The sequence below is a fragment of the Aquarana catesbeiana genome, linkage group LG02, assembly GCF_042186555.1.
Source record: "Aquarana catesbeiana isolate 2022-GZ linkage group LG02, ASM4218655v1, whole genome shotgun sequence".
In the NCBI taxonomy this organism is placed as follows: Eukaryota; Metazoa; Chordata; class Amphibia; order Anura; family Ranidae; genus Aquarana; species Aquarana catesbeiana.
In genome coordinates this window covers 769,079,902-769,107,826 of record NC_133325.1, presented here as the reverse complement: position 1 = coordinate 769,107,826, position 27,925 = coordinate 769,079,902, and the positions used below count along the sequence as shown (strand labels likewise).

The 27,925-nt window shown below is 42.0% G+C and overlaps 1 protein-coding gene across 7 annotated transcripts in view; it reads right to left on the bottom strand.

Moving 5' to 3' along the window:
* The window catches only part of BCL9 (BCL9 transcription coactivator), a 383,396-nt gene that overhangs the window by 209,824 nt on the left and 145,647 nt on the right, over positions 1–27,925 (bottom strand). For all 7 annotated transcript variants that reach the window (XM_073617281.1, XM_073617280.1, XM_073617287.1 and 4 more), the window contains exon 2: positions 23,591–23,687. The gene's annotated coding sequence lies outside the window, so the exon portion shown is untranslated. The remainder of the gene's footprint in view (positions 1–23,590; positions 23,688–27,925) is intronic.

Below are 27,925 nucleotides of genomic sequence, written 5' to 3'. Positions count from 1 at the left end.
CCGTTTGCAGAACCTCCAAACAGGAACATTTCAGTATGAACATGGGCTCAGACTGAACCAGCAGCTCATCCCTAGTAAAAACCATTCGACTATGTGCATGGGCCTTTATACTGTCTTGTTGGGTCCCAAGTCCTTCTCCATAGAAGCTGTGGTTTCTATAAACTGCACCCAAGATGACCAAATAGCCCAAAACATCTGTATGCAGTTTGGAATAAATGGCTCTATAATTATATATTAGGCTATGTTTGAACCAGTGGTTCCGAATGTGCATTTGGCTGTTGGGTCATAAAGGAATGATTTGCATGGTTCTTCCCACCGTTCTAAAATGAGGAATTATCTTTGGGATATGTGTTAGAATGTGAAATGAGAAGATCTTCTGTTCTAAGAAGGCTCTACTGTCCTACGTAGATTCAGTTGGAGAGCTTTTTGATTCCTTTAGTCATCCATAACCCCCATGGTTATACTGTCTCATGAGAATGCATTTTGTAAGGCTAAATTCAAAAGACGAATGTCTTTTTTTTTTCATCCTGACAATAACTAGAAGGTTTCATAACTTCTATGGAACTCACTGTAAAATGGAAAAAATAAATAAAGACCTTTTTTGAGGTTGGTACTTAGTAGCTGACTGCTTAAGACTGTTATCAAACATTTGATGGACCAGAAATAGAACAAGCGTTGTTCAAGGACTGTCAAGAGTTTAAAAAAGGAACGGAGCGTATTCTTAGTGAATTCCTCCGCAGGGATCTATGAAAACTAGGTCATGTGAACCTGGACACTGCCATATGTTGTAAAAAAAAAATAAAAAAACTGCAAATTTGAGTTTCATTTAAAATGTTAAATACTGGTCTTTTTCCATACATTTATAAAATGAATTAACTTATTTGTATTTATTAATACAGTATATCGGTAGTGCTTTATTTACTCCTTGGTGTTAGTCTTCTAAATACTTGCCTCCCTACCTCAGGCTGTACAGCAGAATGTCCTCAACATACAGTCCTTTATGTTATTAAGTAACAGACATTGTACTCTATGGGGCTTCAGACACTGAGGTCTGATGCAATAGAGCAGCCATTCCCAACCAGAGAACCCTAGGGTTCCTCCAGAGGTTTTTAGGGGTTTCTTTGAACCTTGGTTGATTGACCTCCCATTTGATGGTGCCTGCATAGCTTTGGGGGCCAATAGCACTAGCACAATAGTTTTTAGCTATTGCCTAGATAGCAAGGATAACTTGACACAAATTTGTGGCAGTGTTGAATTGTAAGTCTTGTTAACTTGTTGCACATTTTCACTGGCAAGTTGTACACTTGAAGAGCACTTGAAGCACAAGTTCTAGTTGACACTTTTACAATTTGTAGCAAATTTGCATGGCAAGTCTCTAGCCAAAGCAAAGTTGCAGTGGTGAGTCTACAGCAAGAGCTCTGCAAGTCACAGTGCCCCCTGTGGTGGGATGACTATTGCACAACATAACTGAACCAGAACTTGCAGCAGGCTTGCAGTATGTTTGCAAAGAAAGTTGATCTGGAGTTAATTGTGCAACAAACTTGTGAAGCCTTACAAGTCTAGCAATAGCTTAGCAAGTCATTTTGAAACTTGCAGCTCAATTGCTTGCTATCTGAGTGGTAAGGAGGGCAATCTGACCATCATTGTAAAGGCGGCATTTTTCTAACCAGTCCCCAATTAATTGGTTTTATCAAGGGTTCCCCTAAAAAAATCTGAAAACTATTGTAATGCCGCATACACACGATCGGACTTTCTGGCAGAAAAGGTCAGACGGAATCATTCCATCGGACATTACGATCGTGTGTGGGCTTCATCGGACTTTATCTTTCGGAAATTCTGACGGACCTAGAAATAGAACATGTTTTTTTAATCTTTCCGACGGAATCAGTTCCTATCGGGAAAACCGTTCGTCTGTATGCTGTTCCGACGGACCAAAAACGACGCAAGGGCAGCTATTGGCTACTGGCGATTGAACTTCCTTTTTCTAGTCCCGTCGTACGTCATCGTGTTCTAAGCGATCAGACTTTGGTGTGACCGTGTGTAGGCAAGTCCATTTCAGCGGAACTCCGTCGAAAAAAATATCAGAATTTATTCTGACGGAAAAAACGGTCGTGTGTACACAGCATTAGGGTAGGGTTATCAACTCATCCCTTTAAACCCGAACACATATTAATTACACAGGTTCTGAGGCTAATTTAATTCAGATAAGACACCAAGTGAGTTTAATTACCACCTTAATCAGCCACATAACCTGTGTAATTAATATGTGTTTGGTTTTAAAGGGATGAGGTGGCAACCATAGTTTCCGCTGATAAAAAAAATGGTTAAAAAAGCTGCACAAGAGTTTCACTATGTAGGTCCAGTCTTTTCTATTGCGCTCTATAAGCTGTAGTGTTCGTGTAGTATCAGGTGTGTGGTTTTTTTTTACAATGTCACATTAATGTGTTTTTTTTTATCACTTTTATTGCTGTCAAAAGGAATGTAAACATCCCTTGTGACAGCAATAGGCACGTGACAGGTACTCATTATGGAGAGATCTGGGGTCTTAGAGACCTTAAAAGCTTTTGATCATAACAAGGTAGGTGTGATCAAATGCTGTGGATTTTTCAAAATGGCGCCGTTTACATCCGGGTAAAGCAGAAGTGATGTAAGGTTATCGCTACCAGGTTACTATATCACAGAGCTGATCAGCTGTGTGATTAGCAGTTGGAAGCGCCGGCTGGTCGTTCGGGAAATCCAGTGGACAACTGTTGGCTCTAAAACACAGTACCAGATGATGGTATCATCCCGGTACAACCACTTGAAGTCCAGTGACGTACCAGGTACATGACTGGTTGGCAAGTGGTTAAAAACCCAGTCAAACTTTTGCGTTGCGGTAATGTATGGTAATACATGTCCTAGTGTTGTGCATTGAGGTTTTATTCATTGTGCATGGCTGCCCAACACACCAGGTAGTAGTGACCAACGGTAAGCTGTTGCCCCAAAAAGGCCATGTGCCTTTTATGGTCTGTTGACAAGTATTGGCATTATGAATGGGCTGCACGTTAACATGCAGCTTATTGTGCAATAACAATAAGTGAAGGGTTTAAAAAAGAAAAAAAAACAATCCCACGTACTATAAATCAAATGAATGAAATCTGATGCAGTCTACTCTTCATTCCCGAAATCCTTGATTGATAAGATCGTCTTCCCTCCCCTTTGTCAGGAATCAGCAGCAGAGATGGCCAGATCTGCGTGGCTACTACACTCCGGAAACTGGGACCAGACTGTGTATTTACCGTGAAACGAAATCCTTCCAAACTCCAGCACACAGTGAGAGAATACCCAAGTAACTAACAAACAGAAAACCTATCAACTAACTATATACAATATATACAAAATGGGGAACACAGAAACGCAGGGAAAACTGGAGGTGAAGGGAGCAGATGGGAATGGGGGAAACAAAACTGGGATCAGGAGGGAGCAGATATAAGGCAGCAGGGAACAGGGCAGGAAGCAAAAGAAGGATCTAGGCCAGGGATCTCTAAACTTTTCAGCTTACTGTCCTTCAGACTTTAGGGGGTCAGATTGTGGCCAGTGAGCGTAGAAAATGTCCCAGGCCCAGCATTAGTGAGAATAAACATGGCCTTAGTGTTTGTGGTCAGTAGGAGGAGGAGTAGTGCCCCATCATTATTGTATCCATCGTATTAGTTGGAGTAATAGTACCCTATTATCAGTATCAGTAGAAGAAATTGTTCCCAATAGTTGTCAGTAGGAGGAATAGTGCCTTATATCATTGGCAGGTATGGTGCCCCAAGAGCCGGCTAAAAAATTAGCAAAGGGCCACCTCTGGTCCTCGGGTCGTAATTTGTAGACCCCTGATCTAGGCAAACAGAATCTGGCAACAGCAAAACACTTGGATGAGAGGAACTTAATAGGGGAGGATCTAAATACCCCCCCAGCAGGCAGCATCAGGTGCAAACTGATTACTGGGGTCTGTTGGCTGCTGGAAGACACTTGCTGGTGGACATTGGAATTAAAACCCTCTGCCCAGGAAACCACAGGCTATAGATAGTTTCCTCTCAAAATAGAGAAGGGGTGTCAGGACCAGGATCACTTGCTGGTGGCTATTAGCAGAGGATTCTGATTCTGACACCCTTCCTCTGTTGTGAGAGGGAGCTGAGGACTCTCAAATGTAAACAGTAGCACTGTCTACAGCCTGTGGTTCCCTGGTAGGAGGGTTGTAATTCCAGTGTACCCAAATAAAATGTATGTCCTTTTTGTTCATAAATAGAGCTTTCTTTTGATGGTATTTGATGACCTCTGCAGTTTTTATTTTTTGCTCTATAAACAAAAAAAACTGACAATTTTGAAAAAAAAACCCCAATATTTTCTACTTTCTGCTAATAAACATATCCAATAAAAAAATGTAAAAAAATCAAATTCTTCATCAATTTAGGCCAAAATGTATTCTGCTACATGTTTATGTTAAAAAAAATCTCAATAAGTGTATATTGATTAGTTATAGTGTCTACAAACTATGAGATATATACAGTTGTGCTCATAAGTTTACATACCCTGGCAGAATTTATGATTTCTTGGCCATTTTTCAAAGAACATAAATGATAACACCAAAACTTTTCTTTCACTCGTGATTAGTGTTTGGCTGAAGCCATTTATTATCAATCAACTGTGTTTACTCTTTTTAAATTATAATCACAACAGAAACTACCCAAATGACCCTGATCAAAAGTTTACATACCCTGGTGATTTGGGCCTGATAACATGCACACAAGTTGACACAAAGGGGTTTGAATGTCTATTAGAGGTAACCATCCTCACCTGTGATCTGTTTGTAATTAGTGTGCATGTACAAAAGGTCAAGGAGTTTCTGGACTCCTGACAGACCCTTGCATCTTTCATTCAGTGCTGCACTGACGTTTCTGGATTCTGAATCATGGGGAAAGCAAAAGAATTGTGAAATAATCTGCGGGAAAAGGTTGTTGAACTGTATAAAACAGAAAAGGGATATAAAAAGATATCCAAGGAATTGAGAATGCCAATCAGGAGTGTTCAAACTCTAATCAAGAAGTGGAAAATGAGGTGTTCTGTTAAAACCAAACCATGGTCAGGTAGACCAACTAAAATTTCAGCCACAACTGCCAGGAAAATTGTTTGGGATGCAAAGAAAAACCCACAAATAACTTCAGGTGAAATACAGGACTCTCTGAAAACATGTGGTGTGGCTGTTTCAAGATGCACAATATGGAGGCACTTGAAGAAAGGTGGGCTGCATGGTTGAGTCACCAGAAGAAAGCCATTACTACGCGAATGCCACAAAGTATCCCGCTTACAATACACCAAACAGCACAGAGACAAGCCTCAAACCTTCTGGCACAAAGTAATTTGGAGTGATGAGATCAAAATTAAGCTTTTTGGCCACAACCATAAACACTACATTTGGAGAGGAGTCAACAAGGCCTATGATGAAAGGTACACCATTCCTACTGTGAAACACGGAGGTGGATCGCTGATGTTTTGGGGATGTGTGAGCTACAAAGGCACAGGGAATTTGGTGAAAGTTGATGGCAAGATGAATGCAGTATGTTATCAATAAATACTGGAGGATAATTTGCATTCATCAGCCAGGAAGCTGCACATGGGACGTACTTGGCATTCCAGCATGACAATGATCCAAAACACAAGGCCAAGTCGATCTGTCATTGGCTACAGCAGAATAAAGTGAAGGTTCTGGAGTGGCCATCTCAATCTCCTGACCTCAATGTCATTGAGTTACTCTGGGAAGATCTCAAACATGCAGTTTATGCAAGACAGCCCAAGAATTTACAGGAACTGGAGGCTTTTTGCCAAGAGGAATGGGCAGCTTTACCATCTGAGAAGATAAAGAGACCCTCATCCACAGATACCACAAAAGACTTCAAGCTGTCATTGGTCACACTGCATTAAGAACTGGAGTATGTAAACTTTTGATCAGGGTCAATTATGATTTAAAAAGAGTAAACACAGTTGATTGATAATAAATGGCTTCAGCCAAACACTAACCATGAGTGAAAGAAAAGTTTTTGTGTTATCATTCAAAATGGCCAAGAAGTCTTAAATTCTGGCAGGGTATGTAAACTTATGAGCACAACTCTATATGGATTTTTTTAAATTTTTTTACTAATAATGACGGGGATCAGCGACTTATAGCGGCACTGCGATATTGCGGCAGACAAACCAGACACTAACTGACACTTTTTTGGGAACCAGTTACACCAGTTGCGGGGTGTACCAACATGGCCTCCGCCACCTTCCTACTGCTGGCGTCCAGCTTCTTTTCAAAATGTAACATCAAAACAGCAGCACAGATGTCAATATACTATATTTACTGATATACGCTCACTTTATTGCTAAAATTACTCTGGAATTCAAGACGTAGCTGGGTGTAGTAAGATGTCCGATGCCGCCTTCTGACTGCAGGAGTTCTGTCAGATTAGCAAACCCATAGTTGCCAACAGTCCCGAATTTCCCTGGACATTTCCGATATTTAGACCCTTGTCCCAGTCTTACCATGTCCTGGGCAATTTCACATTTCTGCTAGAGGTCCAGGGCTGGCACTAATGAACTCTCTCCGCCGCCCATACAAGAGGCAGAGCCCGGGTGGCTGCTCCATTTCTATTGGCAGCCGCTTTCATTGCAACCCAGGCTCCACTTCTTTTTTCTTCCCTTAGGCCTCCACGAGAGCTGGTCTTCTGAAAATGGCACAGAGACCGAATCACCGATACAGAGCAGCATGGACTAGCTGCATCTGTGGTGACAAAATGCGCTGTATCTGTGGTGACAAGTGACGTCCTGCATCTGGTGGCAGGCGACGTGGCAGGTGACACACTCATTGCTCCCACTGATTCTGCATTACGGTGAGTTGAACTATTTCACTTTATATTACAATGTAATATAAGAAATAATGCGCTTCAATCATCCTGACACCATAACAACCATGGTGCTGTGATGATTGAAGCGCCAACACCAGGTGTTTGGAGTATCTTTATCTGCTTTATCTACCTTCTTTCGTTCCTTCCTTCTCTCTCCTTCTTCCCTCCCTATCTCTTTCTCTATTTCTTTCTTTTTCCCTTTCTTTCTCCCTCCATCCCTCTCTTCCTTCTCCCCCCATCCCTCTTTCATCTCAGACTCTAACCACACCCCTTTAAGCCATGCCCAGTATTTAGTTTATGCCATGCCCCTTTCCCCACCCCCGCTACACTGCTATGCCCCGTCCCCTACTTATAATAATAGGCCGCCTACAGACGAAAAAGTGTCCCTATGCATTTTTTTAGAATGTTGGCAACTATGGCAAACGTGGTAGCGGTGGAACGCATGAGCAGCTGACGGAAGGTCACTTACATTCGCTGATCTGACGGGTTTGCTAATCTGACAGAACACCTGCATGTCTGAGCTTAGGGCAGATGGATTCCATGAAGCTGCATGAATCATCTGCCCTTATTCAAGATGGCTGCGGCTAGAAATGCGACACGGGGGGGGGGGCGTTTTTCATAGTGATTTCTTAACAAAAATAAAGCATGGAGACATGGATGGATGGGTGAGTTTGTTTTGAATCATAAAAATGAATTAATTTAATTTTTTATTTTTTTTTTTTAGTGGTGCTCAGATACAGTCTAGTTCTGCTTTAAGGAGCGATACCCTGCTCTAAAAAAAAAAAAAAAAGAAAAAAAAAGGTTTGCAGCTGGTGCTGGAGCGTCTGCATGTAGACAGGAAGTGGCTGCAGGAGATCAGCAGCACTAAGATGCAAAAAGAGGGTGAAAAAAGGGATTATTCTTGTAAAAAAAAAATAAAAAATTCCAATCGTTTATTATACGCAATGCTTGAGCAAATGCAATGTCAGGTCAGATTTACATCTATGTTAAGTTCTCTTTAAATAACAAATACCCCCCCCCCCAACCCTTTTTTTTTTGGGGCTGGTAATGGAAACGTTGACACGTAAGCCTCTTCTGCCAGCGCTGTACCATTATAAAATAAATTCACCCAGAGAACCTTTCCCTTCGTCTTCAGGATCCTCTAAACGTACGTGAGTGCCTGAAACACCCTGTTCTGACCACAGGCTGGGAAATATGCACAATCTGACATCAGCAGGCCAGGAATGTCTGGCATCCAGCACAGCCACTTCTTACTCTGCAATTTCCCATCTCCTCTTCTGCCTTTGTTCAACACCCGACTTCTGGCTACTCACATGCAAATGCTGCTTTGTGATATCAGAAGTGCTTTATAACCTCCCCCCCCCCTATTTACCATTATTTTCATGGATGCCGAAACGCGTGAGATGACTGCCCCTGCTAAACGATTCCTTTTCTATCTTTTTTTTTAATTTTTTATCTGTGTCTGCAGGCCACACTACACGCCGACTGTCTCCTCTTATTCCATGCGGCGCTTTTAAGAAAAAAAAGGTGACAGATAAAAAAAAAAAAGAATAATCTGTTTTTGATACCTTTTAAAAAATACATTTTAATAAACAAGAATAAAAAAAATTAAAGAGTAGATTAGTGAAGATGTAGATCAGAGGGGTCTGCAAACTACGGTCCAAGGGCCACATCCAGCCCGCTTCAAAATTGAATCCGGCCCCGCAGCTATAGCCAGTGGCGTATCCTCATCGTGCATAGATTGAGGATTAAGGTCAGCAGAGGCTGCCTATGATCTCTGTTTTAACCCCCCCCCCCCCCACCTCCATGTAATGGAGGACTCTAATTTAGGGGGAGAATTCTGATGGGGACCCTGATGTAAGTGGGACAACTCTGATGGGGACCTTGATTTAATGGGGGCTCTTATGGGGACCCTGAAAAAGAGGGGACCCCGATGTAAGGTGGACAACTCTGATAGGGACCTTGATTTATGGGGAGCTTTTATGGGAACACTGATGTAAGGGGGGGACTATGATGGGGACTCTGATGTAAGTGGGACAACTCTGATGGGGACCCTGATGAAAGTGGGACAACTCTGATGGGGACCTTGGTTTAATGGGGCTCTTATGGGGACCCTGATAAAAGAGGGGACCCTGATGTAAGGTGGACAACTCTGATAGGGACCTTGATTTATGGGGGGCTCTTATGGGAACACTGATGTTTGGGGGGGACTATGATGGGGACCCTGATGTAAGTGGGACAACTATGATGGGGACCCTGATGTAAGGGGGACAACTCTGATGGGGACCTTGATTTAATGGGGGCTCTTATGGAGACCCTGATAAAAGAGGGGACCCTGCTGTAAGGTGGACAACTCTGATAGGGACCTTGATTTATGGGGGGCTCTTATGGGAACACTGATGTAAGGGGGGACTATGATGGGGACCCTGATGTAAGGGGGACAACTCTGATGGGGACCTTGATTTATGGGGGGCTTTTATGGGGACACTGATGTAAGAGGGTCTCTAATGGAGACCCTGTTGTAAGGGGGGTCTCTGATGCGGACCCTGATGTAAGGGGGGTCTCTGATGGGAACCCTGATGTAAAGGGGGGCTCTCATGGCAGGGGGACTCTGATGGGGTCCCTGATGTAGGGAGAGGACTCTGATGGAGACCCTGATGTAAGAGGGACAACTCTGATGGGGACCTTCATTAAAGGGAGGACTCTTCTGGGGACACTGATGTAAGGCAGGACTGTGACGGGGACCCTGATGTAAGAGGGGACTCTGATGGGGACCCTGATGTAAGGTGGACAACTCTGATGGGGATCTTGATTAAAGGGGGACTCTTCTGGGGACACTGATGTAAGGCGGGACTGTGACGGGGACCCTGATGTAAGGGGGACAACTGTGATGAGCACCTTGATTTAAGGGAGGCCCTTATGGGGACACTGATGTAAAGGGGAGTCTCTGATGGGGATCCTGATGTAATGGGGGGTCTCTGATGGGGACTCTGATGTAAAGGGGGGTTCTCATCTCAGTGAGACTCTGATGAGGATCCTGATGCAAAGGGGACTCTGATGAAGACCCTGATGTAGGTGGTAACTCTGATGGGGACTTTAATGTAAGGCAGGAATGACTCTGATGGGCACCTTGATTAATGGGGGGGGGGGGATCTTATGGAGGCCCTGATGTAGGAGGGGGGCTCTGATGAGGACCCTGATATAGGGGGGACCTATCAGGGTCCTCATCAAAGTCTCCCTGATGAGGACTCTGATGTAAGGGAAAACTCTTATGGGGATTCTGATGGGGATTTCAATTGTTTTTGCCCACAAATATTTGTAAAATATAGGATTTGGCCCTTGTAGTGAAAAGTTTGGAGACTCCTGATGTAGACCCTTTGCCCCATATTTTTTGGCAGACCGTTTCCCCGCCATTTTGTTTGTTTGTGTTGTTGACCATTATCACAGGGACAGCGGTAAGTGGAAATCCAAACTTTTAGGGCCCATTTACAGTAAAGCGTTATATTAACGCCCCCTGTTACTGCAGCGCGTGGCAACAGCATGTACCATGCACCCCTGTGCTATTCATCTTGAATGGAACTCCAAAGTGCTAAGGCAACGCACCTACATGGTGCAGCAAGAATTATACCCCCCGTCGCATTCAGCAGAAAATACCGGCTGCCGAACGTGACCCACCGCTACCACCCTGCATGGTGGTGTGGATCTTTAGGGGTTAAAACAGGCGGAGCGGGGGGGGGGGGGGTGACATAATGCATCCCAGCCGCTGTCAAACGCATTCTGAAAAGTGATCCATCGCAGACTGCTCCTCAGGGAGCAACCAAATTGTAAACAATCCCTTAAGAAAACCTTTCCTGAGACATTTAAGGAGGCCATTGCTGCCCTATCCCGCAGATACCAGTTCCCCGGACGTCATGTTGCTCCTCTGGCTTCAACGGGTTGAGTCAGTAACCCAGAACAAGTATGCAAAGGGGGAGTTCTGACTTATATCTGACTTCCGTGATCTGCATCCTTGTTCTTGGTCTGTGACTCAGAAAGTACTGAAACCAACGCACATTTTTTTAGAAGAATGTCAGCAAGGGTCATATTTCTCTTGGGAAAGGTTACCTTTAAATAAACCTGTCAGCAATGCAAAACTATAAAGGTAACATACCAGTTCAGATGAGCGAGATGAAAGGTACCTACTTGTGCAGTATGTTCTGTTTCCCCGGTTTACAGGAATTGTAGATGTAGGGTAAGAGGCACGGTACAACTCAAACCTGGGGGTAGATGACGCGTCTGACTGGTTTAGGGGATCCCGGGGCTCATGAGAAATATTAACCTCTTGCTACCCATGTAATGCATATATGCAGCGACAAAGTGGGTGGGCTTTAAAGCCCGCATGCTGAACATATGCATCCATGGGCGGTAGAGGTTTCTGTGCTCAGAACATGCTCGATGCACGCTCCCAGAACAGGGACCGAGCTGTCGAAGACAGCTCTCTGTCCATACTAATTAACAGGAGCCAGCCAGTAACAATGTCATGTGATCAGGACACCCCCCTATGCCCCCCCCAACATAAAATTCTGGGTAAAGCGATGCCGGGGCAGGGACCTTGATGTAAGGGGGACTGCTTTGGGGACCCTGATGTAAAGGGGGACTCTGATGGGGACCCTGATGTAAGAGAGACTCTGATCTGATAGGGACCCTGATGTAATAGAGACTCAGATGGGGACCCTGATATAAAGGAGGTTTCTGATGAGGTCCCTGATGTAAGAAGGACTCTAATGGGGACCCTGATGTAAGGGGGGCCCTGATGGAGACCCTGATGTAGGAGGAACTCTGATGGGAACACTATTGTAAAGGGAGACTCTGATGTAAGGGAGACTCTGATGGCGATCCTGATGTAAGAGAGACTCTGATGGGGACCATGATGTAAGAGGGACTCTGATGGGAACACTATTGTAAGGGAGACTCTGATGTAAGGGAGACTCTGATGTAAGGGAGACTCTGATGGTGATCCAGATTTAAAGGGTATGTAAACCCTCAAGGTTTTTCACCTTAATGCATTCTATACATTAAGGTGAAAAACCTTCTGCACCCCCCCCTCCCCGAGACCCCCCTTTAACTTACCTGAACCCGGTCGTTCCAGCGACGACCAGGAGCACAGCAGCTCCAGCCACTGTCTCGGGTCCTCATTGGATAGATTAATAGCAGCAGGAGCCATTGGCTCCCGCTGCTGTCAATCAAAGCCAGTGACACGGGAGCCGGGGGCGGGGCCAAGTCCTGCTGTCTGTGTCAATGGAAGCAGCAGCAGGACTCGGGAGCACACGCACACGAGTGCCCCCATGGAAAGTGGCTCTCCGTGGGGGCACTCGAGAACAGGAGTAGCCAGAAGAGGACCCCAGAAAAGAAGGATCTGTGCAAAACCCTTGGTAAGTATAACATGTTAGTTATTTAATAAAGAAAAACCTTTACAGCCACTTTAAGGTGAGACTCTGGTGTAAGAGGGAATCTGATGGAGACCCTGATGTAAGAGGGACTCTGATGAGGACCCTAATGATTGGGGGCTCTGATGGGAACCATGATGCAAGAAAGACTCTGATGGGGATGCTGATGTAAAGGAGGTTTCTGATGAGGTCCCTGATGTAAGAGGGACTCTGATGGGGACCTTGATGTAAGAGAGACTGTGATGGGGACCCTGATGTGAGGTGAGACTGTGATGGAAGAGGACTCTAATGGGGACCCTGATCTAAGGGAAGACTCGGATGTAAGGGTGACTCTGATGGGGGCCCTGATGTAAGGGGAGAATCTGATGTAAACGGGACTCTGATAGGGATTCAGATTTTTTTTGCCCCGTGGTTATTTGTAAAATATACAATTTGGCCCTCATACAGTTTGGAGATCTCTGGTGTGGATCCTCTGCCGGTATTTTATGGCGGACTGATTGGGGAAATTTGGCCTTTCATTTTGTCCATGTTGTCCATTATCACAGGGACAGAGGGTAAGGGGAAATCTAAATCTTTAGGGCCCAGTTAAAGGGATTCCAGGGCTGAGCAGAAAAGGGTTAAAGCTGAACTCTGGGGAAAATTCAAAGCTAAATACGCATTATTGTATGGGGTACAAACATTTTTATCTTATCCCTCACTCCTCTGCATTCGCCCAGTCCCCCAAAGCCATTCTTGTTTGGTGCTCTGTCGGTCTCACTCTGCCGGCATCACGTACAATATAGGACCAGCAGTCCTACAAGTGAGAACGCTGAGGGCCCGCCAACAACCGTGTCAGAGAGAAGAGGAAAGCACTGGCTAAAAGGAGAAGCGAAGGATGAGGTAAGTAAAAGACATTTTTTCTAGACAAAAATTGGCATTTAACCCTTGTAGTAAGGGGGAAGCCCCACTGAATGGGTAGATTTAATATTTCCCCAAGGTGTAGCTTTAGAGCCCATTCATAGTAGTACATTTCAGTAACCTGTATCGTTTCAGAGAGTGTTACCGCAATACAAACTGTGGTGTCTTTATTTTGAGTAGCATATCAACGTACGGTTTCAGTAGAAGTCAATGTAGAGTATTTGCAGTGTAGTGCATTATAACTCACGTGCCGAGTGTTGTGATTCCCCGTGTTTAACAGGTGTCAATTTTTTGTGGCCAGGTGACGAAGTGATGGGAAGCCTTTTCAAGGGGAACACAGACAAAAACAAAAATACATTTTCAGTAGAATGTGGAAGGGTTAGAACCCTCTGACAAGGCTTTTATTACTGTCTATGCCTTCTTGTCCAGTCATGTCTTGTACCAACCTCACTGGGACAGGAGGACAAATATCTTCCCCAATTTATCTAAAAAACGTGGTGTAGGGTGGTCTTTGAAGCTGAACTCTGAACTTTCTGATCCCACCACATGCCCTGCCTTCCATTAACTAGTCACTAGGTAGGTTAAAAAAACTGTTCTAAATGCCCAAAATACTCACCTTAATCCGCAGTCACATTACACTCTGGGTCAGAGTCTTCTATCTTCTTGTGTGAGGAAGAGAAGGACGGTCCTGCTATGGGGTCCATGTCACTGTCCGGGTCACATGGACAGTTCCTTCTAGCTGTCCAACAGTGGGGTCCTCTCAGAATCTGCAAAACTAGAGTGGAAAGTTGACATTAGGAAGAGGTGACTGGTCAGCTGCTTGGGTGTCTGGGTGAAAAGGACACTTCCTATTGGCTGTCCAACAGTGGGGTTCTCTCAGGATCCGCAAAACTATAGTGGAGAGTTAACATTAAGAAGTGGTGGGCAGTCAGCAGCTTGGGTGTCTGGGTGACATGGACACTTCCTTTTGGCTGCCCAGCAGTGGTGTTCTCCCAGGATCCGCAAGACTAGAGTTAAAATTTTACATTAGGAAGAGCTGATTAGTCAGCTGCAGCGCTCCAGGTTGTGACTCTAAGAATCTGTACTGGCAAGATACATGGCATTGGACTTAGGGAAGTATAAATACATTACTAATATACTGTATATGTAGAGCTACACCCATGAGGGCCACTGGTACTAGCTGGTTCTTCCCCAAAAGTGTAGATGCTGCCTGTCCACCCAAGCACCAGTCCACTCGTTCTGGCTCCTATAAAAGAGGACAATCTTTTCTTTAGGTAGTTGTAGGGGTTGGACAGTCTTATACCTCACAGCTGGGAACCATGAGGCAGATTTCTGAGAAGTCCAAGGTCTCACAGCTGAAGACCATGAGGCAAGTTTTTTGGCATCTGGTTACCTTACCTTGCGCACAATTGCTGGAACCCAGTGTAAGCTCTGGAACACTACACAGTCACTGGGATCAGTTTAGAGTCTTTACTCACAAGTAACCAGGACAGGTGCCACTTTCCAGCACCCTTCTTACATGGCCCATTAAATGAGACAGTCCCTCTCCAGACAAGGTCACTTCTGGTGAGCTCCTGGAATCAGTTCCCTGCAAGGTCCATCCGGGCACTCAGCCTTGATACCGCTGAATCCTCTAGAACAGCTGTCCAGTCCATAGGCTGCCTGCAGGCAGATGCCCCTCAGACTCTGGACCCGTTCTGGGGAGAATGAACCCCTCTCTAGTACGTTAGACTATTTATCACCTTTCCAGTCCCCTTCTGGGCACTCCTCTCCTGGGACCTGGAACTTAATAAATATTCAGGCTGCCCTTAGCTCCGGAAGCTTCTTCCAGAGGCTAGGGGAAGCAATCAAACTCCCAGCCTGTGAAACCCTGAACAGCCCAGGCCAAACAATCACTGTTCCATTGATTACAGAAGGAGCGAAAAACAAAATTTGGTGGTACATCAATATTATATATATATATATATATATATATATATATATATATATATACTCCTTCCCACCAACCAAACATATATATGTGGCAATACGGAGGTAATGCCCCAGGCATTATCTTTCTCAAAGGGGACCTGGGGGAGTTAACAACTGGTGAATGGGTGCAGGGTGGGGGGGTTGTAAGGTGTGTAGCATTGCCCGGAAATGGTCTTTAAAACTGCTTGCAGGGACCCCCATCCAATAAATAAAGTGCGCAAGGGTTAAATGCTTGTTTAATGGTGCAGAGATAGAGTGTAATACCTACTTTATTTCTGGCTCTGGTTGTCTTACTTGGGTCAAGAACCCTGCACTGTGCGTGATGACCCAGAGGGATCGCCCACAGCCCGGAGCTTGAGGACAACGCTGGAAACTGCAGACCAAGGGATGGGGTAGTAATACACCTTATCCCTGCACCCATTGACTAAACAAGCATTTAACCCTTGCAGTGCAGGGGGCCCAATTGCAAGGATCCATTATGCTATACTGCGATTGTAGATACAACTCGTACTAAGCTCAGAGTTCTTTTTTAATAGCCCTGGAACCTTTTTTAGTGATGCTTCGGCTCTCACCTACACAGCTCCAGAAATACATATATTTTTTCTTACCGTGACATTAATTGCCTTTATTCCCTACAAGAACAAAAAGTAAAAAAAAAAAAAAAAAAAAAAAACAGCACCTCAAGCAGGTCAAAAAAAGTTGATCTGGAGTCATTTTTCTGGCCAGGTCTAATTGTGTGTGAAACAACAGCTTGTTCCGTGTACATTGCACACAGGGGTCAGGTGAGGTGAATCCTGGAAATTGGTGTCTTGCACAGATGGATTAAATTTCAGCCACATTTCTCAGTTCTGCCTCACTTTCGGCTAATAATGCGATCATTATGCATCCATCGGCCCGGCCTGATCTTCTTAAAGGAGATCTACACTGAGAGAAGTACGAGGGCTTCCACTGCCGACCTGCTTCTGAGAATGCCAGCTTCCTGGCTGTCTCGGGTTTCAGTGCTAGCAATAAGTGAATTTAAATTTAAGTCAGTGCTTTAGATCTGCGTAACTGTTCTGAGTCAGTGGCTCAGAACATGTTGAAGCCTTTGGATCGATATGACAGCCAGGAAGTTAGCATTTTTAAAGGGAAAAATCAGCAATAGCAGCCTACCAGTACAGGTTTCCCTTAAAGACACACTCCTGTCACACATGAAAAGATTGCCATTTAAAGGAAACAAACATGACAGCTACCACTGCTAACCTCTCTTTGTAAAGATGCTAGTTACCTTCCCCTTATGCTTCTATATCCTTACTTGAATTTTGGGGTGCTTTAGGCATTTCTTGAAGATCTGTAGCGTAACCCAGCATAAAACTTTGCCTCTGTGCAGGAGCTTCCTGTAATAAAGACCGCTCGCTGCTGCTCTTCCTGCTTGTGCAGGGTGACTGGTCTTGTCTCCACCCCCTCTTGTAGTTTTCTGCAGGCAACATGTAGTAGGTGGGGCCGGCTGGGTCCCTCCCACAGCTCTGCTATGTACAGTATACAGTGATGATGTGACGATTGGTGGCCATGCAAAAAAGAATCTTACAATGAGGTAATGTGCATGAGCATGGAAACACTCTGCAGACAACTAGCATAGGCAGCTAACCCAAAGCAATAATCAGATTTGAGCAGACTTCATTGCAAACAGCAGAAATTTCAAATGCATGGGCAAGCATATTGCATCAAAACAAGTAATTAAAAGCAAACCAGGCTGTTAATGCATTAGGTTTTTTTGATAGTCTAGAAGATTTTGTAAACACCTGTCAATTTTTTTTTTTTTGCCTCCCACTGGGAAGATTTAGCTTCAATCTCCAGGAAATAAAGCAGAACGTGAGCATAAATCCCTCCTTAACAGGGTTGCCAATTATCAGTAAATTAACTGTAATGGACATTCAAGGACAGATGTAAACATCACAGATTTCACAAAATGTCTGTGAATTCACCGACAGTTGGCAATCCTGCTTCTTAGTCAGTTGCCACTGGAACAGGCATCCCCCATTCAAAGATTTACCCTCACATGTTCCTGTCCAACTGTAAAATTGTGCATTCTCCATTACTTTCTGTCTTGATGACAATGGTCAGCAGGACAAACAGAGAAAGTGAATCTCTCTAGCAGGGACACAGCAAAAAACCTAAGAGGGGTCACCTTCCACCCCCCCAAAAAGTTTGCCTTTTGTTACTCCTTTGTTGAGTTCTGCTTCAGTGACATGCACAACCCCCCCCCCCCCTCCCCCGAAACTGACACTTCAGTTATGGATGAATGCTAGACAATTCCCAACTGCCTATTTGTTCATCATGCATTCAAGAAGCAAGGTCTTCCAGGGGCAACCAGGAGAGTGAGATCCCTTATAATAGTCATTAAGAGAGCACTTGCGGAAGCCTCCTGCATGTTTGTCTCCGAGCTTTGCAGTCCCACCGGTGCCTCCCTCAACTTCCATGCCTCCTGGTACCGAGTTGGGCAGTCAAGGTGTCACCAAAGCCACAAAAGTGTATAAGAACCATGCAAGTCACCAACAGTATTAGAACCAAGTCACCAAAAGAATTAGAACCATATAAGTCACTAAAAAGTATGAGAACCATGGGAGTCCCCAAAAGTATAAGAATCACAGGGGTCACCAAAAAGTATAAGAACCATTGGAGTCACTGAAAAGTGTAATGGAAGTCACCAAAAAGTATAGGAACCATGAGAGTGAACAAATAGTATAAGAACTTTGGGAGCCACTAAAAAGCATAAGAACCATGAAAGTCAGCAGAAGGATAACAATCATGGGAGTCACCAAAAAGTATAAAAACCATGGAAGTCACTGAAAATTATAAGAACTATGGGAGTCACAAAAAAAATGTAATACCCATGGGAGTCACCAAAAAGTATAAGAACCATGGAGGGACCAAAAACTATAAGAACTATGGTTGTCTCTAAAAATCATAAGAACCACGGGAGTCTCCAAAAGGATAAAAAATCAGTCACCAAAAAGTATAAGACCCACAGGAGTCAACATAATGTATAAACAAAGAAAAGAGCCCCCTAATGGTGGACTTTTAAGGCACGTAAAACAGGTTAAAAGTGTGGTAGTATAAATATAGTTTATTCAATTCAAACGTTAAAAACACAGTAGTAGTGTAGCAGAAGTTACATGGAACGCATAACAGACATTTTATACACAATTGAGGAATGCTCTTGAATTCTGACGCGTTTCGGAGTGTGTATCTCCTTCGTCAGGGGGGGTTGTGAGCAGAAAGCATTTATATTATTGTTATAATATGTTGTTCATTTGGCATTCCATGTATTTCAAATTAAAAACAACAAACAGGGGACACGGTCTGTCTACCATACGGATTCTTGGTTCCAAAAGAGTATACTAGTTTTCAGTTTGGGCATTCCTGAGGAATTGTTTTATCATACTCAAATGAGAGATGAAATGGAAAATTTGTTCAGGCAATAGTGGGGGAAGGGAGTAGGATCCTCCCTTGGCCTTCCAAAAAAAGAAGGGAAGGAGGAGGCCAGTAGAGGGCGTAGTAATATGATGTTTCTGAGTATACACTGAGGCCGAAAGGTGAGTCCTGAGAATTGTTTTACGGTCCAGCGATTAATGTTGTTAATATATGGGTAGTAACTATAAGTTGCAGGGATAAACAGGTATCTGGCAGCACAGACCGGTGTCATACAGCAATGTGATAGACAATGTATAAGAACCATGGAAGTCACTGAAAAGTATCCCTTATTCAGCATACTCACATACGTTTTCTGATCCTCCCTTCTCACTTTTATAACCAGCGTCTCTCCAAAGGATCACATCAGAACGTATTGTTTTGTTTCTTGGAGTTAATCAACCCTTAGTTTTAACTGGTCTCATTACTAAGTCATGTTATATCGCAGCAGTATTATCCTAACTTTACCGTTTCCCTTGTCTCTGCTTTAACATGGCTAGTCCTGTTACATAAAACATACTATTTTTGTTTGTTATTGCCTATATGTACCCAAAATGTACTACATTTTTGTCTAATACTACTTTGGATCCTTTGTTTTCACATATTCTGTAGTTTAGGCAATCAGCCTTCATGCACAACTGCATACTGCATATGTCTTGGATTATAATTTTGTCATGTGTCTTTGTTTCTCTTTAATAAATAATATTTAATAAAAAAATTTAAACAAAAGTATGACACCCATCAGAGTTATCAAACAGTAAAAGACCCATGGAGGTCATCAAAAAGCATAAGAAACATGGGAGTCACCAAACAGTATAGGAACCATGAGGATCACCAAAAAGAATAAGAACCATGGAAGTCACCAAAAAGTGTAGGAACCTTGGAAGTCACTAAAACTGTAATTATCACAGGAGTCACCAAAAGTCTAAGAACCATGGAAGTCACTAAATATTAAAGTACCACAGGACTCGGAGTCACCAAAAAAAGTATAATATGCATGGGAATCATCAAAAAGTATAAGAACCATGAAAGTGACGAAAACGTGTAAGAACCTTGGGAGTCACTAAAAAGTATGAGACCCATTGGAGTCACCAAAAAAGTATAAGAACCATGGGAGTCATTGAAAAGTATATGAACCATGGAAGTGACGAAAAAGTGTAAGAACTATGAGAATCACTAAAAAGTATAAGAACCATGAGAGCCTTCAAAAGTAAAAACCATGGGAGCCACTAAAAAGTATATGACCCAATGGAGTCACCAAAAAGTATAAGAACCATGGGAGTCACTAAAAAGTATAAGTCTCATGGGAGTCACCAAAAAGTATAAGAACCATGGGAGTCACTAAAAAGTATAAGTCTCATGGGATTCACCAAAAAGTATAAGAACCATGTAGGTCACCAAAAAGTATAGGAACCATGGAAGTCACTAAAAATTAAAGTATCATGGGAGTCACCAATATGTATAAGAACCATGAGAGTCACTAAAAAATATAAGAACCATGGAAGTCACTAAAAATGATAAATATGTTAACGCTATCAAGAATGCTTGAAATAGACCTTGGCTCAAAGCAATCCATTTTGTTGATTCAGTTTGGCCTTCAGAAAATGCAAAACCATAAATACAGCCCTGGAGTGCAACATTCATCTCTTTGTTTGAAGTCCTAAAATACCTTAGAGGCAGACATGACATAAAAACATTGCAGGTAAGTTCTTCACAATGTTTGCGGGTATAGGCACCAGCTCCATAACACAATTAACACAGAGAAAACAAGGAATGTACATCAGACACATAACTACACTGGCAGATGTATGTAATTATATTAAATTAAGTTAGCGCACTTTAAGGACATTTGATCGTAGCACAAAGTCTTCATAATCCCAGTGTTTAGATAGGTGACATGAAAATTTTTACCAACTTTTAGCTTAGTAAGAAAACAAAACCCCTGAACCAGAACTAAACTTTTTCATCTGACATTTATAGAAAAACAGACAAACTGAACAGAACATTTCAATCATCATTACTCATTACCCTTCATTATAAACTCTTCAACAGGGACCATTATGTCAACTCAAAGTCAGCAAACCTCCAGACCATCAAATAAAATTCAGTATATATTACCAGTTCATCACCATCCAATGCATGACTGCACTTCCTTGGTGTGGGACTTCTAAATAATTATTTTTACATCCTTTTGTTTAGTCCCGTTCTTATATCTCACATCAAAGAATGAATACTTTCTCAAAGTCATTTTAACCTTTCTTCTGGTGTAGCTGGTACTTGGTCACACTCAATTGAACTTGTTCTGTAATGTTGGAGATGTTTCGTAGCTTCTCCAAGTCACTTCTTCAAATCTATGGCTTCACTAGAGAAGGGCTTGGGGAAGCTACGAAAAGTCTTCAGCATTACAGAAGGAATCCAATTGAATGTGAGTAAGTTGGTCACATTCAATTGGACTTGTTCTGTAATGTTGGAGATGTTACAAGCTTTTGCAAGCCACTTCTTCAATTCTAAGGCTTCACTGGAGAAGGCCTTGGAAAAGCTATGAAAAGTCTTTAACATTACAGAAGTCCAGCTGAATGTAAGTAGTTGATCACATTCAATTGGACTTATTCTGTAATTTTGGAGATGGTTCGTAGCTTCTCCTGGAGATGTTTCGTAGCTTCTACAAGCCACTTCTTGAATTCTAAGGCTTCACTAGAGAAGGGCTTGGAGAAGCTACGAGAAGTCTTCAACACCACAAGAAGAAGTCCAGTTGAATGTGACTAACTACTACTAGTTATACGAAGACCTGGATAAATAAGAAACTTTACATGTCTTTTGGTGGAAATAAGTTATGGATGATCTATTAAAGGACATCTAAAGGTAAAACTTTTTTATTAGTTTTGGACAGAAGGGTGGGTTCAGAACCACTGTCAGGTTATATTTGCTGTGATTTAATCTCTCTATTATTACCATTGTCACCAGGACTAAAAGTGAGGAATCATCCAAAAATATGAGTGGTCACCAAAAAAGAATTAGAGATCCAATCTTCCTACAGGAAAGTGCCAACTGTAAAGAGTATTGCTCCAACTTTGGAGAGATTCTCTCTCCCTTCCTCTTGTTTCTACAGGACAGGAAGTAAAATATATCCCCAGCAGGACAACACTACGTTCCACCAAAGTGGAAGAAGTACACTGAATAAAAGTTCTGACTTTTCCTATCTGTGTGCTGGTTCCTGGTCAGTGACTCAAGGTTTTGGAGACAAAGACTGGCAGACAAGAAACGTTTTTGGATCAACAATGGAAGTTTCTGAATTGCTTGTGGTACAGGTTTCCTTTAAAACATCACCAGACTGCTAACACCTTTTGTAAACCTCTTCTCTCTTTTAACGTGAATCCCAAATCCTAACAGAGGTTCTAAACCCTACCCACTCTACTTAAAAAAATGTTTTATGTATGACCATATCCGATGTTTATGTCTGTCTCTATGACTACGTTGGAAGTGAAGGAAAGTGTCCCCAATAGATATGGATAGAGCAGCAGCACCTGACAGAGGTTCTAAATCTTCCCCAGTCTATCCATGACTAAACACAGAACATCTAGCTTGAGTTTTGCTTTTACACAGTCTCAACATTTGCCTTCAGACTACTGAAACTGACAGAGAAAGTCAAACATTCGGGGGTGCACAGGTATTATAATTACCACATTAAACCAGAACTCTGGGATTTCTGGAAAACTACTCTTGCAGTGTGGGCCCCCACCCTGCAAGGGTTAGCTCTTCCTTAACACAAGGGGTAGAAGAAAAAGCTCTAATACTTACCCTGTTCCTTGCTCTAGCAGACTCTAGCACTCTTCTCTCCAACCCTCCGGATTGTTGGTGGGCCCTTGCCATCCTAATGTACAATGTAGGACTATTGGTCTCACATTGTACATGATTACATCAGAATGCAACCACCGACCACATTGCTGAAGAGAAGAGGTTTCAAGGGACCGGTTGAACAGTATGGTGGAAGTCTGCCACAGTGGGGACTAAGGTAATCTTTACGGCTTTTTCATCTACTCCTAAAAATAATTGCCATTTAACCCTTGAAGGGCAGGGGTGGGGAAGGTTGGGGGGCCCACTTCTGGGGTATTTAAAAAAAAATTAAACTTTAAAATAATAAAACAGCCAAAAAACAAAATGAAATGTAAAATTGCATTTATTTTATATTTTTTCACTTTATGAATTGAGATTTCTTTATTGGTATATTTTAGTTTTATGAACATCAAGTATTATATATTTTCCATTATGTTGTATTGATTCAGCACCACGCTATTTTATCGATCAATTATTTCTATCAGGAGAGACTTATCGGAAAATAAATTGGTCATTTATCGAAAAATCTGGATGGCCACTATTAGCCTTTTTAGCAAAAAAAACACACAAAAAAAACAGAGGCTCTAATCAATCCTTATTCTGTCCACAATCAATGAGGTAGGAACATAAAGTAGAACTATAGGCAATTTTTTCTTCATTTTGGATAGAGTAAGGGAGGGTTATAACCCCTGTTGGTTTATTTTTTGCCATCTGTGCCCATTTGGGGAGAGACTTACCATCACTTCCTGTTCCATAGCTAAACAGGAAGTGAGAGGAAATCCCTACAAATTAACGGAATCCCTTGGGGTCCCCCAGGCCATCAGAACTGGTGTTACCATCGGAAGATTTCCCCTCTATTACTTTTTTGGGGACAACCCAAAATTTTGAATTTTCTTTTACTTTCACTTTCAATGATAACGGTAAACAGAACAAATAGAGAGGGCAAATCTCCTTAACGGAGGCGCAGACAGCAAAACCTGACAGGTGTTCTAATCATTCTATACTCTATCCAAAACTACAGAAAATGTTTTGTCTTTAGTTATACTTTAAAGACAAAAAAAGTGCAGTTGTTTCAAAAAGTTTGGTTTGGGAATAACTTACCAGTGACGGATCTGTTATCTTTTCAATATGCCGAAATAGATTTCATCCTCAATTACATCCACATAGCCTGGGGCTCATTGACGTCCCATATGGACACCTGCAACACAACAAACAACACATATATTGGTAAAGTATTGGGGCTTATTTTGTTGAAGGCTAACACTAACCAAACAGCTGAAAACAAAAAAATAAACAAAAACAATATTGTGCAGCGCTGTGAGTGAGACCAATATTTCAGCCTATAAACTCATAAATCGTAAAAAGTAATGTTAAAGAAATCTTTAAAACTCACAAGATACACAAACAAACTTATAATAGAAAGGAAAACAAAATAATTATTTTTAAATATATTCGAAATTCGAAATAAATAAGATCAAATAAATATATATACAGTATCTCACAAAAGTGAGTACACCCCTCACATTTTTGTAAATATTTTATTATATCTTTTCATGTGACAACACTGAAGAAATGACACTCTGCTACAATGTAAAGTAGTGAGTGTACAGCTTGTATAACAGTGTAAATTTGTTGTCCCCTCAAAATAACTCAACACATAGCCATTCATGTCCAAACCGCTGGCAACAAAAGTGAGTACATCCCTAAGTGAAAATGTCCAAATTGGGCCCAATTAGCCATTTTCTCTCCCCGGTGTCATGTGACTCGTTAGTATTACAAGGTCTCAGGTGTGAATGGGGAGCAGGTGTGTTAAATTTGGTGTTCTCGCTCTCACTCTCTCATACTGGTCACTGGAAGTTCAACATGGCACCTCATGGCAAAGAACTCTCTAAGGATCTGAAAAAAAGAATTGTTGCTCTACATAAAGATGGCCTAGGCTATAAGAAGATTGCCAAGACCCTGAAACTGAGCTGCAGCATGGTGCCCAAGACCATACAGCTGTTTAACAGGACAGGTTCCACTCAGAACAGGCCTCACCATGGTCCACCAAAGAAGTTGAGTTCACGTGCTCAGCGTCATATCCAGAGGTTGTCTTTGGAAAATAGACATATGAGTGCTGCCAGTATTGCCATCCTGGGAAAACTTAGTAAAAACTGTGACTGTCCTATCAAATCCGGGACAGTTGGCAAGTGAGATGTAATGCAAAATGATCATGTGGCCCCCATGCACCTGGGGCCCCTGGGCATTGCCCAGGAGTGCCCATGCATTAGGACAGCACCGGCGCTGTCAATTTATGCAGCACTTTACATATTTTACTATACATTTACATCAGTGGCAGCAATAAGCCCTTACCTAGGGCAGCAATGTTAGAGGGGAAAGCACCAAACCTGAACATTTATTGTGATCATTTTTCCTTATGTTTTCCACTTTTTGGGCTAAATTTAACAAGCAAACCAACTTATAAGAGATATCACCATAATAAAATTAGTATATATGGTAACAAACATACCTACATGTTGGTACCTAATCAGAAAAATCTCATATGAGCTTAAGCACATTGATACAATTTCAGAAGTAAAATGAAAAAAAAAAAATAAACAAAAAAATTCAGTTTTCATATTAACCACTTCCGGACCGTCGCACGCCGATATACGTTCTAATTTTGAAGTTGAATATCGTTGTTATGGCAGCAGTTAGCTAAAAACGTCACTTCCGCCCATAGCTCTTAAAGGGCCATTTTTTTTGTTTATTTTTTATTTATTTATTTATTTTTTTTTGCATTCTAATGTAAATATGAGATCCGAGGTCTTTTTGACTCCCAAATCTCATATTTAAGAGGTCCTGTCATGCATTTCTTCTATTACAAGGGATGTGTAATAGGAACAAAAGTGACACTTTTTTTTTAAAGAACAGTGTAAAAGCAAAAATGAATAAAAGGTAAAATAAATAAGAAAAAATATATATATTTTTAAACGTGCACTCGTCCCGCCGAGCTCGCGTGCAGAAGCGAACTCATACGTGAGTAGCGCCCGCATATGAAAACGATGTTCAAACCACACATGTGAGGTATCGCCGTGATCGGTAGAGCGAGAGCAATAATTCCAGCCCTAGACCTCCTCTGTAACTCAAAACATGCAACCTGTAGAATTTTTTAAATGTTGCCTATGGAGATTTTTAAGGGTAAATGTTTGTCGCCATTCCACGAGCAGGCGCAATTTTGAGGCGTGACATGTTGGGTATCAATTTACTCGGCGTAACATTATCTTTCACAATATGAAAAAAAAAATTGGGCTAACTTTACTGTTGTCTTATTTTTTAATTCAAAAAAGTGTATTTTTTCCAAAAAAAGTGCGCTTGTAAGACGGTGTGACAGAAAGTATTGCAACGACCGCCATTTTATTCTCTAGGGTGTTAGAAAAAAAATGTATAATGTTTGGGGGTTCTAAGTCATTTTCTAGCAAAAAAAAACAAACAAACGTTTTTTAACTTGTAAACAACAAATCTCAAAAAGAGGCTCGGTCCTTAAGTGGTTAATAGCAATTGCTCCTTTAGTAAACTCAATGTCACCCAGTTTGGGGTTACTTCTACTTTAATATAATATATCAAACAAGCGCCCTGCCTTCCTTCTGACGCCATATTTGTTACAGAATGACAGGTCCACTTTAAGGAGGCCTGAAAATATCCGGGGATCCCCTCGCATTTCCCGAATTCTACGCTTCCTGACCCCCGAGCCCAAACAATTGTGGATGTGTCATGGAGAGAGACAGTTCTAACTAATGACAAGAGGCCAGCGGGAGCGGGAAGACCAGGGCCCTGGAGGAGGCGCACACACAAAGGCCTCACTGTTCATCTGACACAAATTGATGGCGGAGAGGCGGCTGCTTGTTCAATCTGAAACATTTGTTTGTGGAGAGGAAGCAATGTTTTCCCTCTCCGGACCCTGCGTCTGATCTGAAGTGCTAAACACTCTCCGCATCTGTGTCACTCAGCGGGAGATCTCCTCCACTTCACACCGCCAGATCCATACCTACTCCATGTGGCTGCACTCCATGCTGGAGAGCCAGGCACTCCACACTACAACACAGGGGAGCATGGAGAGATAGATAGATAGATAGATAGATAGATAGATAGATAGATAGATAGATAGATAGATAGAGAGATAGATAGATAGATAGATAGATAGATAGATAGATAGATAGATAGATAGATAGATAGATAGATAGATAGATAGATAGAGAGAGAGATCAAAAAGATAAATACAGTACCTTGCAAAAGTATTTACCCCCCTTGGCTTTTTACCTATTTTGTTACATTACAGCCTTTAGTTCAATGTTTTGTTTTTTTTTTTTAATCTGAATTATATGTGATGGATCAGAACACAATAGTCTAAGTTGGTAAAGTAAAATTAGAAAAATATATACATAAAACTATTTTTCAGAAATAAAAAACTGATACCTGGCATGTGCGTCTGAAGCCCATAAAAAGCTACCTTCAGAAGTCACATAATTAGTGAAATGATGTCCACCTGTGTGCAATCTAAGTGTCACATGATCTGTCATTACATATACACAACTTTTTTGGAAAGGCCCCAGAGGCTGCAACACCTAAGCAACAGAGTTAATTTCGTCAACTAAAACGACTAAAACATTTTAGTCAACTAAATGAATACTATTTTAGTCGACTAAAATACGTCTAAAACTAAAACAACTGAGATGACTAAAATACGACTAAAACTAAAATGGAATTTTAGTCAAAAGACTAAAATGGGACTAAAACTAAGATGCCGTTTTAGTAAAAAGACTAAGACTAAAACTAAATTGTAATTTGACTTCAAAATTAACACTGATCTGTAGTGTTCATACCTCAATACCATAAATAATAACATATTAGATTTTTCACTCCAGCAGTATATAATGCGTTCGGAAATTGTAGAGAAATGATAACTAATGCATTACAATTTAATTATACCCGTTAGATTTTAGTCGACTAAAATGTACTGGAGATTTAGTCGACTAAATACGACTAAAACTAAAACAATTGCAGAAGACTGAAATGGGACTAAAACTAGAATGCCATTTTAGTCCTAAGACTAAGACTAAAACTAAATTGAAATTTGCTGCCAAAATTAACACAGCTAAGCAAGAGGCACCAGTAACCAAACACTGCCATGAAGACCAAGGAACTCTCCAAACAAGTAAGGGACAATGTTGTTGAGAAGTACAAGTCAGGGTTAGGTTATAAAAAAAATATCCAAATCTTTGACGATCCCTAGGAGCACCATCAAATCTATCATAACCAAATGGAAAGAACATGGCACAACAGCAAACCTGCCAAGAGACGGCCGCACACCAAAACTCACGGACCGGGCAAGGAGGGCATTAATCAGAGAGGCAGCACAGAGACCTAAGGTAACCCTGGAGGAGCTGCAGAGTTCCA